Source organism: Mytilus galloprovincialis, chromosome 14, assembly GCF_965363235.1.
Source record: "Mytilus galloprovincialis chromosome 14, xbMytGall1.hap1.1, whole genome shotgun sequence".
NCBI lineage: Eukaryota > Metazoa > Mollusca > Bivalvia > Mytilida > Mytilidae > Mytilus > Mytilus galloprovincialis.
This window is the reverse complement of record NC_134851.1, coordinates 21861898-21868846: the sequence shown is the minus strand read 5'-3', so window position 1 is coordinate 21868846 and position 6949 is coordinate 21861898.

Sequence of the window (6949 nt, the reverse complement as noted above, 5' to 3'; positions counted from 1 at the left end):
ACCTGATCTTTGTACTGAAGTATTGAACTTGATAAATAATGAACATTTTGAATATCTAGGCATAGATATCCTAGACTCTGAAAATCTTTGTATTGTGCTACATTTTTTGTACCCTAAGTTGTAATACTAAGTAAAAGATAAAAAAACACATTATCTAAACTTAACCATTTCTGGACAACATACTAAAGTTACTTCGGAATTAAAAAATTTCTGATTTTCAAAGGTTATGTTTGCATTCAAAAACGATACCGCTATAACAAGTTCAGATATCAAGGAACAAACATTCAGTACAAAATAAACTTTAAATAGCTGATTCCCATTGATATGCAATTGACATTTTGTTAAAGTGTCCTTTCATCTGTATGACTTCCAATGCATATTTGAAGATTTTAAAATAAAAATGAAACATAAAAACTAAATCTCTGAATTGATGTTGCTCTTTGGTCTGGTGTTTATCTCTTCGACACAATCCCCAAGGTTACATGACTAGTGTTTCACCATTTAGATTTCGTATCATTCGTTTAATGAATTTTAAGATACTGATAAGATAATTAATTAATTTTGTATTTTTGTCAATTGATAATCAATCGCAATAAAAATAAAATGCACTCATTATGTGCTGTATTCACAATACATGTATTAAAATTAGGGAATTAATAACTTAACAAACTTTATTCAAATATTAACAGTAATTGATGTTTTCTTTATATGATGGAATGTGAAATTACCATAAAAAGATGTCCAATCTGAAGTTAAAGTCCGTGATGAAGTCCAGGCGGTAAATGTTTCTGAATCAGGTAACTCGGTAAAATCTCTCTGTGTGTACATGATGTCGCCAACAGATGGAACATTACAGAGTTTATTTGCATCCTTCCAGTTTACTATGTAAAAGAATCAGGACTGTATTAAATAAGATTCATATGTATCGTTCTTTTTTACAGAATTGATTACAGGTGATTGCAGCATAAATATTACTGCATGTCTTTCCAACCCCTTAACTCAGACCTCGAAACATGATGCACTAATATTTAAATTTTCCCACATTACTGATTGATGTAGTATGATTGCCAATAAAAATATCAATCTGGGGCCAGATGACGAAGGTGTGCATGTAAATAACTATTATAAGTCAGTGTGCGATCTAACGCCTTTCAATAGTGAGCAAAGCGAATATGTGATATGGTTACATGTAGCTATATGAAGCTCTTGCCCGAAATTATGTATAACAATTAAAAAACGGACCCTAACGGCGTGAATTATACTAATAATAAAAAAAAATATGACAACCATTTTTTTTTACAAACCGTTTCGGAGTTCTGCGAATACATATGTTTACTTCCTACTTTAAACTTATTAATTAAGAGAAAGATATCTCTTATATTCACCAAATTACTTCAAGCCTAAATCATATGACAGTGGGATAGACAAAATTTTTGATTAAGCTCAAATGCAAGTGCAGTCAAACAGATTCGGTAACGAAGACGAAGTGTTTGGTCTTTTCAAATTACTTTTGAAAAGCTCACTAGAGCATGTGTATATGTAGTTAATTTAATATAGACTCTTAATAAAACTTTGAATCTGAATCTTTTTATTGAAAGTAAGTTATTCTCCAAACTCTATTTCCTTATGTTTGTATACAATAGATATATAAGAAGATGTTGTGTCAGTGCCAATGAGACAACTCTCCATCCGGGTCACAATGTATAAAAGTAAACCATTATAGTTCAAAGTACGGTCTTCAACATTGAACTTCGTCTCACACCTAACAGCAAACTATAAAGGGCCCCAAAATAACTATTGTTAAACCATTCAAACGGGAAAACTATCGGTCTAATCTTCATTGGAAAGAATACACGTATTACCACTTTTTTCAAGCAATCAATTGTCGATTATGCATACTACTTTGAAATATATAAGAAGAGAAAATTTACTAACCTTTTGATGAATTCAGAAAGTAATTTGCAAATACAAAATCAGCATTTAGGAGTATAATTATTTGTAATGCAAACAGCCACATTTTGTTATTGTATAACCAGATAACGTTTGGGAAATTATTGTAAAATAAATATTTCCTGTAAAGTAACGGATATAGATACTAGATAGTTTGATTTTGCATCATTTTAAATAAAACTAGAACACACCCGTGATATCACGGGTCCGTGACTGAATTAAAGTATATAACTATGCGCAAGCCTTATTTTAGTATTAGTATTGTCATCTGATAAAGTCATGCCGATTATAAGATACACAGTTTTCTCTGCTTTCAAGTCTTTCTGTTTGAACCCGTCGAACTGAAACAATAATATTAATTATTTGGAAAACAAAAGGTCCTGGAATGGAGTATTTTTTAATCAACAGCATTGTCCTATATAAGTTATAGATAAAGTTGAATTCTTTGCTTCGCTGTTTTACGTCATGCCCACTAACAAATTGAAAACTGTTACTATACGCCTTATTTTTAGTCCAGATTTTTAGTATTCGTATTGTTATCTTAGAAAGTCTTACTGATTAAAATACTACAATATGTAACAATTTGAGAATTTAGTAGTGTCAACCCTGTGGTTATGACCCGTGTATATAGCATATTAATCCTGAATACAACGTTTGGTGGTGCGCCTGTCAGATGCGGAACGTACAGATAAGGTAATAGGTAACAGGTGAATATACTATTGGTATCGGTAGCGGACTCGACCCGGAACTTCTTAATTATTGGCAATATTAATTACGTGGAAAACAAAAAGGCCTGGAGTGGTGTAATTTTTAATCAACACCTTTGTACTATATTAGTTATATATAAAGTTGAATTCTGTGAATCGTCGTTTTTACGTGATGACGGCTAACAAATTGGACCTCGTAATTTTAGTATTATAGATAATGCAGCTTACAAAACAATAACTTTACTGTTCTATTTTATTTGGAATTAATATTTGCGTTGTCGTCACTGACACACAAACAAAAATGTGTGTTTTCCTTTCATCAAGATTTATTGATAAATCCAATTGAAATATCGTAGCTTCTACGTAGTGCTACGTAGATTTTGACTATTGAACGTGTAGCTATAGACTAGTACATAGATATTGATAGCAGTTACGTAGCCGCTGCGTAGCTGCTACGATATTGAACTCAACCCTGTTGAAACCCACACTCGATGGTGAACGAAATCATTTGAGTATGGACTAAAATATCAACCATAAGCATAACAAATTAATGATTTATAGGTTGCAAACAAAAAATACTAATAAATGAATAATTGCAAGAGAAACAAGGTTGAGTCGTTCCACGAATCGTTGTATGCATTGGAAACAAGAACAGGTTGAAGAGGTCGTATGAATAATTAAATGTTATTTCGGCAACTTCTATTTAAATATTCATGAGGAAAAGTGATATCGGGTCAGTGACTGTATATGACATAGAAATATACAGTCTGCACATTCTTAAATACACATGTAATTAAATAGATCAATTGAAGTTCTTATACACATGTTGTCATTCTGTAGTCTGACCATCAAACGATGTACTTGTTAATAAATTAGTTATAGAAACTGGATTGTATTATTACATAGCAAATATTTTACACTAAATATGCATGTATACTGTGGTGTTAATTTTTTTAATTATCAACTTATTTCAATCAATTATGACTGATTTTTATGATGTTAAATGCTCTTTTATAAATTAACCCTGTTTTGGGGAAGCAAAACTAGTCTATTCTATTCCATTCAGGCTATCATACATTTTAAAATTTTGTACTTATTTCATATAACAAAAACAAGCATTTATATTGATTATGTTTTTTTTTATTGTGTAGATATAAGATATGATAACGAGACTTCACAGGCGGATTTAGCGGTGGGGGCCCCCTTTTTGGGAAAAAAATTGGTTGCTTATATAGGGAATCACTGAAGCGTGACTGGAGCGGGCCCCCTCTTAGGTCAGTCAGTGGGCCCCCACTTATGAAAATTTCTGGATCCGCCACTGGACTTCTCACATTAAACTGGACAGTTAATTCTCACATATTATTGGAAGCGGACAGCAGATGGCAGTTAGGTCCGCTGCTGTATGCCCTGAGGTAATCGGTGCCCTCAGGTAATCGTGGCAATAGTGCCCATATGCGTAGTAATAACATGATCTAAAAATAGAATAAACTAAAAATACATCATTGTAATTTCTATTTCGACTGACAGTATATGTGCGAAAAAAAGGAGAAAACAGGAACACATACAATTTTTTACAATAAGTTACGACAAATAATTCACGAAAAAAATCCAAATATTTGGTTTATTTGTGATCATTGCAACGTGAACAGATATTTATTTAGTGAAACGTAAATGACTTAAAATAATTAAATAGAAAACTCTTTTTGAATGGCGATTTAAACTTTTATAATAATAGTTGTCAAAAACTGGTTTCATAGAGATTTATGTAAATAAATGTATATACAATTATTTAAACTAACTATTAAAGAATAAAAGTTATCCACACATGCCTAAGGCAGCAAACATTTATTTTCGGGGGTGGGGTGGGGGGGGGGGGCTATGAATTTTTTTCCTTCGGAGAAAGACAATATTTTTTGGAGACAGGTCGAAAACATTTCTTTTCTTTCATTTCAATTTTAGCATTACATATAGTGGCAGAACAATTAGAAACAAACTTTAAAAAAAACAACCATAGCCCCCCCCCCCTGAAAATGAAATGATTGCTGCCTAAGTTTCGTGAATGTCCTGTTGAAACTTTGACTATCACTGTGTTTGGTAATATATGACACTTACATATGGACAGATTACGCATATATTGATTTTGGTTACTTCTTTTAAAGTAACATAAGTAGAAAATTATAACATTTAATAGATAGGTTATTAAAATCAGTCCATCTTGTTCGACTGCATGAGGGGCAATGGCGGATCCATTCATTTTTTTTTAAATGGGGGAGTCCCCAATCCAGGACACAAGGAGGGGGTTCCAACTATATGTTCCCATTCAAATGCATTGATCTCCAAAAAAAAAGGGTTCCTATCCCCAGAACACCCCTGGACCCACCACTGAGCTGTTACAAAAAATATTGCTATAAACTGTCACGGCATTATTTGAATTTAAGTGTACTGCATGCATCTTGCACTGTAAGATTAGCATTAACACTAATGCAAAATTGTTAAATAATTACCACTTTCGTTGGTTTTTTCTTATCTTTATTTGAAATGTATTTTATTTAAAGCTTCTTTGTGTACCATTCTTTGTTTATTCGAAAGGGGTAGTAGATATATAAATATATACAATTAAAATAGAAGAACCTAGATAACGATATGTATGCGTTCAATAATGATACATATAAAAAAGAAGCTGTGGTATAAATCCCAATGAGACAACATGTCCACAAAAGGACACAGAAATTAACAACTGTAGGTCACCGTACGGCCTTCAACAATGAGCAAAGTCCATATCGCATTGTCATCTATAAAAGGTTCAGAAATAACAATGAAATCCAATTCAAACGAGAAAACTAACGGCCTTAATTATATAAAACAAATGAACAAAAACAAATATGTAACACATACTAGTAAACAAACGACAACCACTAAATTACAGGCTCCTGACTTGGGGCAGGCACATACGGTTTTTTTTTCTTATAAAAGTTGTACAAACAATCGATATGTGAAAAGTATTCCATCAATTATATCAAAGTATAAATAATCATAAATCTTTATCATTTAAGCAAAGCATACATTTATAGATCCGTATTTTACTCGATTGGCTTTAAAATAGTTAATAATATATAACATTAACATATGGACAGATTACGCATATATTGATTTTGGTTACTTCTTTTAAAGTAACATAAGTAGAAAATGATAACATTTAATAGATAGGTTATTGAAAATTAGTCCATCTTGTCCGACTGCATGAGGGGCAGTGGCGGATCCATCCATTTCAAAAACGGGGGTTCCCAATCCAGGACACAAGGAGGGGGTTCCAACTATATGTTTCCATTCAAATGCATTGATCTCCAAAAAAAGAGTTCCTATACCCAGAACACCCCTGGACCCGCCACTGTCCATTGTTCAATTACTAAATTGTCTGTTTTACTTACTAGTACACTTGGTACAATAAAAAACCTGATAATAAATTGTTCAAATAAGGCCTTTGAAAATAGTGGAATTAATTACTTTTGGAGTGTCAAAAACTCGTTGGAAGTACTTGATAAATTGCATGCATATATTGGTGATTTTAAATCTGTTCAAAGTTTTGATTTTTCTACCCTATATACCACTTTGCCTCATATTCCTATTAAGAAAGAATTCACATCCCTAATTAACTGGGCATTTAAAAAGTCGGAATGCGAGTACATATGTTCAAAGTCTTTGCGATCATTTTTTAGTAGCAATAAACAAAAGAACTATGTCAATTGGACATGCTTTGATACTATTTATGCGCTTGAATTTTTATTTGATAACATTTTTGTTCGCTTTAGAGATTCCGTATATCGTCAAGTTATTGGAATTCCAATGGGGACTAACTGTGAACCAATTATTGCGGACCTGTTTTTGTATTGTTATGAGTTACAATTTATGACTTAAATTAGCTAAGACCCATCAAAACAATATTTGATACAAAAATTTAACAATACTTTTAGATATTTGGATGATGTATTGGCTCTCAATAATAACGACTTCCGTATGTATACTAAAGAAATTTATCCTGTAGAACTTACTTTAATTAAAGCTAATGATAACAATGACCACTGCCCTTTCCTCGATCTTGATATCTATATCATAAACGGGAAGATTAATACAAAAATTGTTGATAAGAGAGATGTTTTTTTCATTTCCTATTGTTAATTATCCATTTGTAGATGGTGACGTTCCCTTGTCATCATCTTATGGTGTTTTTATATCTCAACTTGTACGATTCTCTCGTGTATGTAACAACGTATTAGATTTTAGCGAGAGAAATT